General features: G+C 33.6%; 1 long non-coding RNA gene across 2 annotated transcripts; it reads left to right on the top strand.

Annotated features, from left to right (window-relative positions):
- The first annotated feature begins 3,370 nt into the window (after positions 1–3,370).
- On the top strand, positions 3,371–9,054 carry LOC120155841. Of its 2 annotated transcripts, none has more exons than XR_005519007.1 (3): positions 3,371–4,993; positions 8,396–8,514; positions 8,650–9,054. It is a non-coding gene; the product is annotated as an uncharacterized LOC120155841 (long non-coding RNA). The 2 variants fall into 2 exon arrangements; XR_005519008.1 differs by lacking the exon at positions 3,371–4,993 and having other exon boundaries at positions 7,587–8,514; positions 8,650–8,749; positions 8,836–9,054.
- The last annotated feature ends 3,191 nt before the right edge of the window (positions 9,055–12,245 follow it).

The raw sequence follows: 12,245 nt of genomic DNA, 5'->3' as shown, positions 1-12,245 counted from the left end.
ATTTGAGGAGGTTACAGATTTAGGAAAATATCTTGGGGTTCCCTTATTACATAATAAAGTCACCAAAGCTACTTACGCTTACCTACTAGACGGAATGAACAAAAGACTAGTAGGTTGGGTTGCAAGATCCTTGACATTAGCCGGACGCATCACCCTGGCGAAGGCGGTCCTTCAGGCTATTTCGGGATATGTGATGCAGTCTTCGTAGCTTCCAAAAGGCATCTGTGATGAAATGGAGAAAATTATTTCCGGATTCATTTGGGACGCAAGCAACAGCAATGCAATATCCCTTGTAAAGTGGGATACGCTTACACAACCTATTGCAAATGGAGGTATGGGATTAAAGAGCCTCTCAAATTAGAACAAGGCCTTCTTGATGAAAATTGCATTTTAACTAGTCACCTAACCAAATCTCTATGGGTGAAAATAGTTCGCTCAAAATATAAATGAGAAGGCACCATTCCTTTCTCAATAGAAAATGCAAACGGATCCAGATTATGGAAAGGGCTTCAATGCATTTGGAGAGAATTTACTAAGTATATTTGGTGGAGTATTCGCGATGGTAAAAATACAGATTTCTGGTACAATCAGTGGTTGGAGAACGAGGAAAGACTTGTCTTTGCATGTAAGGGTAATGAATCACCAATGTCGTTGTCAGTTTGTGATATAGTGCTTCTCTCGGGTGCATGGAATCCGGAGAGAATGTCATTAATACTGCCAGCGCAGATTATACAAAAAATTGTGACGGTCTTATTAGCTTATGACCATCTCAGCCCGGATGTTCCCTGCTGGCGGTTGATAGATGATAAACGTTTCACAGCAAAGTCTGCCTATAACGCTATTACAGATACGATGGAGGAGCCGATCCAATTTAAATGCATATGATTTGGAAACTAGCAGTCCTGCTGTGTGTCAAAATAGTTCTTTGGCTAGTAGTCCATGACAGATTGCTTACTAACGTCGAGCGGACCAGACACCACCTCTCAAACGATGTTGTCTGCACTGTTTGCGGGTATCAAGCTGAAGATACTGATCATACACTTCGTCGCTGCAACCAGGCAACTGGACTTTGGCCAAAGATGCTTTCCTTATTGTAAGTGGATAAGGATGAATCTGCAGGCGCCAGGCAGGGCCGGCCCTGGGCAAGGGTAGGAGGGGCACCCGCCCAAGACCCACAAAATAATTTCTTTTAGTATAATAATTTTTATTTTTTTTCTAATAATAAATTAAATTTTTTTAAAACAAAATAGAGTAATCTATACATTTAGTACATATACTATCAGTTTTAATCCGTTTTAATATCTAAATTTTTATTTTTTTTTAAATCATATTTAAACTTTATTTTTCATTTCATTTTAGTATCAGTCGTTAAAAACTTAACGCGTTTAATGCCTAACTATCAGTTTGATTTATTTTAGTGCTTAAAATTTCAAAAAAAATTAAAACTTAATGTTAAAATTTGAATGAATACTAAAATAAAATAAAAACTAAACTTTACGTATTGTTTTGAAAAAAATTAAAGTTTAGGTACTAAAACAGATCAAAACTAATATTTAGGCACTAAATACATATTTTACTCAATAAAATAATAGGTCCTATGAATTTATTAAGGTGTCAATTATCTTTATTGAATTTTATATTAACATTAATAAATTATTCTTCCATAAAATTCTAATTTAATATTTATTTCTCAAAATTTAAAAAAAAATCAATTGAACTCTTTAATTTTGATCTTTCCAAATTCCCACTATCAATTCACCAAATCTATTTCCCGATTTTTCATATCAATGAAAAAAATATTAATGTTATTTTTTTTCAAAACTTAATGAGAGAAAAAAATTAAGTATAATTAACATTTTTTCTCTTTCATGTTTCATGATTCATCTGAAAATTATTATTCTCATTTTTTAATTTATCATATTTCTATCACACGTAAAGTCACAATAGTTTATTATCAATTATGGTGCTTGAATAATATTGAAGATTGGTCTTAAAATTCTAGGTATATCACGTTTTCAAATTTTTTCTTTTAATTTTATATATTTTCAAATTCTAAATAAGATCATTCTTTCATTTTAAAATCTATGTTATGTATTGAGAAAAATATGTTGGAAATCATTGATGTTGACACTATCATCAATAGTTGTGCATAAAAATATTCGAATGCAATATTTTTTTTATAATATTTGTATTCTTAAATATATTTTTTGACATCTTTTATATTGTAATGAATTTCTATTTTTTAATTTTAAAAAATCTAATAAAATATTTCTATTAGATATTTCTTAATTTTTTTATATTAGGGGCTATTTTTTAATTTTTATCCCAAATTTAAAAATAGTCGGGATCGGCCCTGATGCCAAGTAACTTTGTTTCAGAATTTGAGAACTGGCCTACTAATTTTGCTATATATTGCTGGCAGCTTTAGAAATACAGATGTCAGGTAATTTTCGATCCCGAGTATGTGGAAAAGGAAGGTTTCTTACTCGGTGCGATGGCCTTGTTACTGAGATAGTGAGAGCGAACGAGTGTGAAGATAGATCAAGATTGCAACCCGTCCACAACCCATTAAAGTGGAGACGTTCCCCCTATTGTTTGGGTTAAAGCCAATTCTGATGAAGCGGTTCGTCAGGCTGGAAGCAACGCTGCTTCTGGGGGTACCCTTCGGAACCATGAAGGAGAATGGTTGTTCGGCTACACTCGAAGTCTAGGCAGATGTTCAGTTATCACAGCTGAACTTTGGGCAGCTCATGATATCCTAATGTATGCTTGGAGATTGGGTTTCAGACTAGTGGAGCTAGAGACGGATAACATTGAAGTGGCTCATATATTCAGTAACATGTCGGATGCGTTGATTGGTAATTCATTGGTCACTGCCATCCAAGAGTCACGTGATCGAGATTGGACTTTTAAAGTCTCGCACATTCGAAGAAAGCAGAATGGTGTGGCAGATAAGTTGGCGGTCATGGAACGTGGCGCTCCTGTAGGTACTATGATTTTCCAAGAACCACCGAGGGAGGTCGTGTTGCTTCTGCAGAAGGAACTCTTGGAGTCTCGCTAGATCTTTGTTTCGATCAGCTTTCACCAAATAAAGAATTATCTAAAAGGTTTATACACGAGATAGATCTTACGAAGCATATATGAATATAATATAATATTTTTTATTTTTTTATTAATTAGAATGAATATAAGATAATAAATATTTTAATTTAACATTAATTATTCAATTATTTTTTTTTAATAATATAGTGATATACTCAACTGTACTCATTTCATAGTAACATAGCTTACACGCACGGTATTTTAGAGTTGCAAGACTAGAGTTCTTCAACCTATGTTCACATGGACATGGACGATGCCATGCTAGAATCTACAGTTAAAAAGGAGAGTGATTTTGGTATTATTTGGAAACTATAGGGGTAAAAATGTCAGAAGATAGTCAAAGTGAAACGAGTTTTTCTGGAGGGTACGGCGTTTCAAGAGGACGAGAAACTTCTTCTTTTTCTTCTTCTTCTGTCCGGCGGTGATGGAGGCGTCGCAGGAATTACCGGAGTGTCCGGTCTGCTTGCAACCGTATGACGGCGCGTGCACGATCCCGTCGGAGCAATCCGATGCCCCGCCTGTACGGTTCTCGTCAAGTACCCGACGGAATGTCCGACGACTCTCCCAAAAAACATCGACCTCCTTAGACTCATCCCCGCCTCTGAAAATCCCCGAAAACCCGACAACGAACCGAAAAATGTCTCCCGTGTCCCTTTCCTCCCCCGATCTTGGTCCGACAAGTTTTACTCCAACTGGAAAAACTACCTCCTCCGTGATGACGCCGTTGAGAGAAACAAAGTGAGTCTTTATCCCGTTGGGTATTTTTCAACTGGTGGGGAGGATGGCTCCGTGTTTAATGCTGGGTATCTCGTTAAAGTTATGGATTGCATGCGTGAAATGAAAGAGGATGAAAGAGAATAATTGGGTTTAGTTTTAAGAGCATTTACTAAGCAAAGTTGTAGAATTTTGGGTTTGTGGGGTGATCTTGGGATGGAGTTTTATATTTAGTAAGTGAGAAGCAGAAATTGGGAAGTGTTTTGGATAAGAACTTGGGTAGTTTTGACAAAGATGGGGTTTTTAATTTCGCAATGATCGGTATGGTAATATGTGACGCCGTCGTTTCTTTGCATCGAGAAGGGTTGATTGCTGGTTGTTAAGCTTTGTTTGCCTATGATTTCGGGCATATATATATTGATTTGAATGAGTTGTTATTGACTGGAAGGGGAATGCAAGATGCTGTAAATGTTGGTTTTAGTGGTAAAAAGATTATTGATGAAGAAATTGGTATTTTGTTTTAAGATTTGTTGAGAAGGGATGTATTTGTTAGCCCTGACGTGTTGCTTAAGCTTTTAGATAAAAAGGGTATCGGGTTAGAGCGTGGTAGCACAAGATATTCAATAAGATATAGCTCGGATGCTTGGTTGTTAAGTTGTATTCTGCTTAGGATTGTCAATGGGGATGTTTTTAGTGACGAGTTGGTTGATTATATGTGCCATATTATTGTGAAAGGAAGTGAGAATAGTGAAATTGATTGTTTGAGTGTCTATACAAGTTTCATGGAGAAAGTTATTTCTTTGTTCGGAACTAAATTTGGGTCAGAATGTGTGCCTTTGCAACAGGTTCTATGTAAATGCTTGGATCTTGATCCCGAGCATCGTTCACTGGTGAGAGATGTATGGAAATGTATTAGAGAGCTAGTTATTAAACTGCAATCCGATAAATTGGTGAAATTGGATGGAGCAAGTTATGATGAGAATGGAGAACGATGTTTGGTTGTGGGAAAATTGTGTCTGATGTCTGGGGAAAGACCTGTAAAAACAGGAAAAAGAAGAGACACAAGGAAATGAAACAAACGGTGCAACGGACATGGTTAACGGTCTCGCTGAGGGAAGCATTAAATCAAAAGATTTGCAAGGCTATCTTGATCGGGTTTCCGGATTAGCTGTAGGAGGTACAATTTCTTATGTCTTCAGTATATGCTGTTTCAAGTTCAGGACATTTGACTGCTGCCTAAATTTTGTTATAGAAGAAATTGCAAGGTATTGCCGAAAGTTAAATGCATCATTTTTATTAGTGCTATCTTTATTAATTTTTTAGCATCAGGGCCTAATTGTTTCAGTACCAAGCAATGGTTAAAGGGGAAATCCCCTTGCTACCGATGAAACCTAAAGGAACATCTCCTGCCCAAATGGTGGAAAAGGTTCTTATTGTGTTATGGCTTCTATATTTAGAAACTTTACTAGCATAAGTTCATCTAATCTATGGTAACTTTGTCACCTTTTCTCACATTTGCTAAAAGAAAAAAAACTAACTTCACGCTCGCCTATCTTGCGGTGATGGTGGAGAAGAGGCTCGATGATGTGACAGAATAGGTGATGGCTGTCGTTGTGGAGGTGTATAGTCGGGTCGATCAGGTGATGGCTCTGGGTGAGGTGATAGCTCTGGGTGAGATGATGGCTTCCGAAGTGGAGGCTGCTCATCATCCGTGCCATCAAAAAAACGCTTACTAGCTTGCCACCAATCAGTGGCAAGCGCAGCTTCCGTGGGTGTCAGCCTCTGTAATGGAGTGTTGGCCTCCTAACAATATAAAAGCTCAAACAAAGTTAAACGTGTACTAGTAATAACTTGTTTATAAACATATGGTAGTATTTATGTTAACTTACATTATTTATTATCGTATACCATAGTAAATCTTCCCATTGCAAGGTCCGTTTCTTCTTCCAGAAAATAGCCCTGGGAATATCATTTGAAGTTTTTATTGCATATGTCTTCATGGCGGGAAAGGCCTCAAATATCCAAATCTACAAACAATATAATAACAAACATTAGTAATTGTTAAATAATTACTTATAATTTTGGAAACATTATATAAAAATTCTTACCTTAAAGGCCCAAATAAAGCCTGTCAAAGTGTATTTGGAACCATCGCCATGCAAACTTTTTCGATCATCCAAGGCAGACGATAACTTATTCCATGTAGCTTTCCATAAATACGAGCCCCACGGAAACAGGTTCCACGCATTTAGGTCTTCTACCAATTTGATTAGATCATTCGGAATAGGTTGTCTAGCCTCTCTGCCTAAAAAGCCGGCATGCAAAAGTATTAGAAGGCATACTCGGACAACATCGACGTCATCCATCCGAGTAAAACTATCTTTCTTATTCAATAATCTCGTCAGGTCTTCTAGGTGTAGATTCGGCCTCTCCAGCTCAGGAAAAACCCGGGATAACCATGATGGGCGGGTAATGTGTCTAGTGTACCGACCTACATCATCGTGTCCGAAGCGTAGACCGGTGATTAAGCAAAACTCCTCCCGCCCAAAACACGTATACGCCGGTGGAAAATCAAACTATATCTCTTCATCACGACGTTGTATAGTATCTGGTAGATCCCTAGTCATGGTTTGAAGAAACAGGTGTGTCAACATCGCATCTCCACCGGGATGTTGTACTTTCAACCATGGCCCGAAGCAAGTATCCTCAAACATTTTTCTTTGTGCAGGTGAAAGCTTCGACGCAATTGTTTTGGCCAGGCTGACTTTATTTCTTAAGGTCAATTGAGCCGAATAAAAGTTCTACAAAAACAATAAACATACTAAGTTAGATATACCAAAAACTACACTGTGAAGATATACCAAAAACAATAATAAACATAAAGAGTAGTAGTTTATTCTTCAAACTTAAATTTGCAACATTGTGAATTTCTTATTTGTCTTTGTTTTTTGGTTGAAGTAATGCAATTCATTCAAGTTTCAATTTGCAGAAGAATAATAGTTTCTGAAAATGAAAATCGCAACACGAAAATGACAATCGCGTTGCGATTCTCGGTTGATTTAATAAGGAATCTAAGTGAAATGGTTAATCTATTATTGAAATTACCAGTAAACTTATCATCAATTTCAATATGAAAAACCTAATAATAATGTAAAAATTTCAAAAAGAAAATAATTAAAAAACTAACCCTCGGTGGTTGATTTGGTTGATTTTCCATTTCTGATTGTGAGGGTGGCTCTGAGAGATGGAGATAGACGGATTTCGCCGGAGATGGGGATGGATTTCGTCGGAGATGGGTGAGAGAGTGAGAGATAGAGATGGGACTGAGTTGTGATTTTAGGTTTTAGGTTATGAGTTGCGATTACGGGATATACTGTGGACGGTTCAGTGTTCCAATATATTAATATTCGTGTTTGGAATTTGAAAATAAAATACGCTTTGCGATATTAATGGCGCTTTGAAAATCGCATTGCGATTATGTATTATCTCGTTGCGAAAGTCAGTATCGCGTTGCGAAAGTCAGTATCGCGTTGCGATTTTGTATTATCGCGTTGCGTTAGTCAGTATCGCATTGCGATTTTCCAAATTCGCATTGCGATTTACTTATTCACATTGCGAATTGGAAAAATCGCAACGTGAAATTGGAAAATCGCATTGCGATAGTAATAATCGCGTTGCGAATCTGGAAACTGATTTGCGATAATGGAGATCGCGTTGCGAATTAGCGATCGCATTGCGATTTTGTTGGTTATTTTGGCAAATCCGGAAAAAGTTGGTTAAAATCGTATATTATATGGGATTTTTGGTCACTGAGGTTATTTTCTCTTCTTTTATATTGTATATGCTGTTTCAAGTTCAGGACATTTGACTGCTGCCTAAATTTTGTTATAGAAGAAATTGCAAGGTATTGCCGAAAGTTAAATGCATCTTTTTTATTAGTGCTATCTTTATTAATTTTTTAGCATCAGGGCCTAATTGTTTCAGTACCAAGCAATGGTTAAAGGGGAAATCCCCTTGCTACCGATGAAACCTAAAGGAACATCTCCTGCCCAAATGGTGGAAAAGGTTCTTATTGTGTTATGGCTTCTATATTTAGAAACTTTACTAGCATAAGTTCATCTAATCTATGGTAACTTTGTCACCTTTTCTCGCATTTGCTAAAAGAAAAAAAACTAACTTCGCGCTCGCTGTTGCAAGGACATTGTTTCTTGTCCAAGTATAGTTACTTATTGTCCACATTACAAGGTTTCCTTTTGTTAATGGGGGTGGGTAGTTCAAGGCCTGGGTGGCAAGTATCATTGATTTGTTTTTTGATAATTGAAGCAGAGTCTCTTCCATTGCACAATTGATTCACAAAATTGATTTGTTTACTGTTTTCATGTAAATGAATTGATGACACACTATCCGAATGATAGCTTATCATTACATGGTATAAACTTGAAATGTCATGTTGCTATTAGCTTCTCCTGTCCATTTGAAAAGGCTGGATGCCGATAAGCTGTTCTTTTCAGCCCCCTCCTTTCCTTTTTCTCTCGAGTTTGGTAATAAGATCATTTCCATTCTTCATGCTTCTTTCCAGTTTAGGGGGACGATGTGCTTCGGAAATCAATGCAAATACACAATGGAGCCATTTTCGCTGTTAGCTTGGACGGAAAATGGCTTTTTACGGGTAGTTGGGACCGAACCATCAAGGCACAGGTTAGAACAAAGGCTTGACTAATTAGTCTTTGTTTGCCTGAGAAGTAGGCTCTGCTAGGATGGAGAAAACCTTTGAGCACACTTTATTCTAAGTATTGAGCATTTTTTTCTGTCATTGGTATAACTGATTTGCAGGAACTAGCAGGAGATAATGTTGAAGTAGATGTTCGACAGATTGGCTTCAAGACCTATGCATGTAGATGATAACCAACAACGGAGATGAGATTTGCTCGTGGTTATCGTTTGTTTTTCTGTTTTGTTCAGTTTCATACCAACCATGGATGAAATGCTGAATCAGTCAACACTGATCTCAACTTGCAGGTGTACTAACTATCAGGGGAGGTGATCAAGGTTTCTCGTCAGCCTAACGGTTTCTTGTCTGGGATTTAGCTGTTAGCAAGCCCTGAAATCAATGTTCCCATAGACGGCGGTGCAGATGACCTTTGTGCAGAAAACTACACCAATACAGAGAGATGTTGAAGTTCTTCTCTAGCTAAGTGAGTAAATATATAGACTATGTTAACCGGATTATGGAGTGAATACCAGATATCGGTAACCCATATGATATTTTCAGTATTTTAATTTTATTTTAGAAATTTAAAAAATTTTGAAATACAAAATTTAGAATTTTTAATTTAAATTACACATGTTCAAATCCTTCTAGCAATAATATTTTTATCCTAGAACCCTCAAACTTTTGAAAAAAAAATCAATTGGTCCCTAAACTTTTTTACTCTCAATGTGCTTCTTAAACTATTTTTTAAATTATTTAATTTTTTTAGCATTTTTATATTTAGGGTATTAAATGTCTTAATAATTATTTATATTTTAAATTTAAATAATACTTAATTTAAAAAAAATCAAATAAGTCCTCAAACTTTCTAAAATATTAATAATGCCATCAAACTTAAAAAAATCAATTAAACTCATTTATCACATCATTATCCATAATGTACTGTCACATCAATATTGTAGATTATTATGTAAACTTTTGTGAATTGTCATGTAATAGTCTTGACGGTTTGATTAAGTTGGTCAAAAAATTAAATAGCTTTTTTGTGTTATAGATTTTTTTTTTATCAATTTTATTGTTTTTGCATAACTTAAATTTATATAATGAATTTTTTTAATAATTATATTTTAATTTAATTATTTAATAGTTATTTATTCAGTTTTACTTTAAAAAATTAGATACTAAACATATTTTCACAATTTTTATTTTTGATTTTAAGTTTTCATTTATATTAACCAAACATTTCTAATTTTTAAAAAACTGAAAATGAAAACTATTTTCTAGAAATAAAAACATAAAGCAAAAAAAGAAAATATTTTCTAGAACCAAACAAATTCTAAATTTTTTAATATTTTCCCCTCAAATTATTTGGGGATTATTTTTTCTAAAATATATTCTACAAGATCATCATATTAACTAACATATATTAAGTACATTAAAAATATTAATAAAATATTATTTGAGTAACCACGAGTTATAAGTTCATGGATCATTTAAATTAAATAGATTCAAAATATTTTTAAATAAAAAAATATATTTTTAATTTAACTTTATCATTAAAAATAGAAAGTGGAAAACATGGACCAGAAAACCAAATCTATGAAAGAAGAATCATTTTTCTTCAATTTTAAACAATGAAAAGAAATAAAATTAAAAAAAATGGAATTATGGTATATAAATCTAGATTTATTGATTATTTTGTTGTTATTATTATTGAGTAACTTTCCACCTACATGAATCTAATAAATTGTTATATATGTTTGAATATTTTTTTTATAGAAATAGTTAATCTTATTAAAATGTGAAAATATTCAAAATTATAATAAGAGTTTACAACTAACATTGTAAACTAAATATATAATTCAAATTTTTTTATAACATCGAAACAAGAAACTAGTCATTTTATATTATACAGTAACTATACATGGTAAAGGTTAATAAGTCAATCAAAAGACTCGAACGATAAATAAATACAAATAAATCTGACTGTATTGACAAACAAACCATAAAAGAGAATTAAGCTATTGAAAGACCGTCAAGAACAAAAAATTAGAGCCGAGCATCGTGAGAAACAATCCACAACTCTAAAATTGTATATCAAAATTCAATATGAGGGTCAAGAGCAGAGAGATCAGCAATAATATAAATACATGTTATCTTAATCAGTCGTAGTATTGTCAATTCCAACCCTAAAAAACATAAAATAAAAAGAAACGACCAAACGACCGAGAAACAAGACAAAAAATATGTCACAAAGATAGAAAAAAACGTACCTCAAAGATAAAATTATTCTTATTAAAAACTAGAAAAAAATAGAACCGTCAATCGGCGACTAATATCAAAACTAATATCACAATCGACTAAATAAAATTAAAGAAAAAAATTAATTTGATCTATAGAAAACTATACAAATCCTAAAAGAAAAAAAACGGTAGAAGAAACCTAGAGAGCGGTGCTATGTTTGAGTATTTTATTACTTTATTTAAAAACTGCGAATCATATAAATCCATATGTATGGGGAAATGATCACGTGCGGCACCTTATTATACAACTAAAAAATTGTGCTACCGATTTTGTTATTATTTAAATAATAAAATTGGTAAAAAATTACCAGAAACATTATTATTTCTACCGGTTTTGTTATTATTGTGCATTTTACCGGGTTTCTTAACAAAACCGATAAAGTGTTATCGGTTTTATTATTTTTTTACCGATTTTGTTATTGTTGGGTATTTTACCGGAAATGTTAAAAAACATTGATGTTTTAGGTAGAAATAATAATGTTTTAAGTAATTTTTTACCGGTTTTCTTATTTAAATAATAACAAAACCGATACCATTTTTTTAACCGTATATTAAGGGTGCCGTAGGTTATAACTTCTCAGGTGGCGTTTGGTTCACTGGAATGTTTACGAGGGAATTGAAATCTGTGAAGGAATTAGAATCTGTAAGAATTGGAATCAAATTCCATATTCTGTTTGGTTGGCAGGAAATGGAATTGGAATCCAATTCCATATTCTGTTTGGTTCGCAGACATGTCAGATGAATTTGATTTCAGTAATGTAAAATGACAGAATTGCCATTCTTATTTTTTTTGCTTTATTTTAGTTTATTTTACAACTTACATGTAGTAATATATTATAAAAAATTAAAAAATATTAAATTTTTATTTTATTGATTGATTATTCATTTTAATAAATTATAAAAATTATGTTAATAAACATTATAAGTTAAAATCATCTCAATCAAAATATGTTAATAAGTTACCAAAAGATAGAGCAATATTTCGATACATTCCAATCGGAGTATGTTAATTAGTTACCAAAAAATATACCAAAAACTATTTTTATTCAATATATGAATTAGAAACTCGACCCGACACGACTCAAAATAATAAAAAAAATTATTTTTATTCAATAAAAACATTGACTTAATTGAAAAAAATTATATATAGAGAGGTATTATTGTAATTATTCCTGAATATATAAGGTAAAATTATATTTTTTTTCAGGTCGGTCTAGTTTTTTTCACCCTAAACCCGAACCCGACCGACCTGACCCGAATATCACACTTAAAAAACCTGACCCGACTCGACCCGAATATCACACTTAAAACACCCGACCCGACCCGAACAAAATAAAGTTTCATCCGACCCGACTCAAATATATGAATTAGAAATCCGACCCGACCCGAAATAATAAAAAATTATTTTTATTTAA

Source organism: Hibiscus syriacus, unplaced genomic scaffold (assembly GCF_006381635.1).
Source record: "Hibiscus syriacus cultivar Baekdansim isolate YM2019G1 unplaced genomic scaffold, ASM638163v2 tig00111208_pilon, whole genome shotgun sequence".
Lineage (NCBI taxonomy): Eukaryota > Viridiplantae > Streptophyta > Magnoliopsida > Malvales > Malvaceae > Hibiscus > Hibiscus syriacus.
Note: the sequence above shows the minus strand (reverse complement) of the source record. Positions and strands in the feature narration are given on the sequence as shown.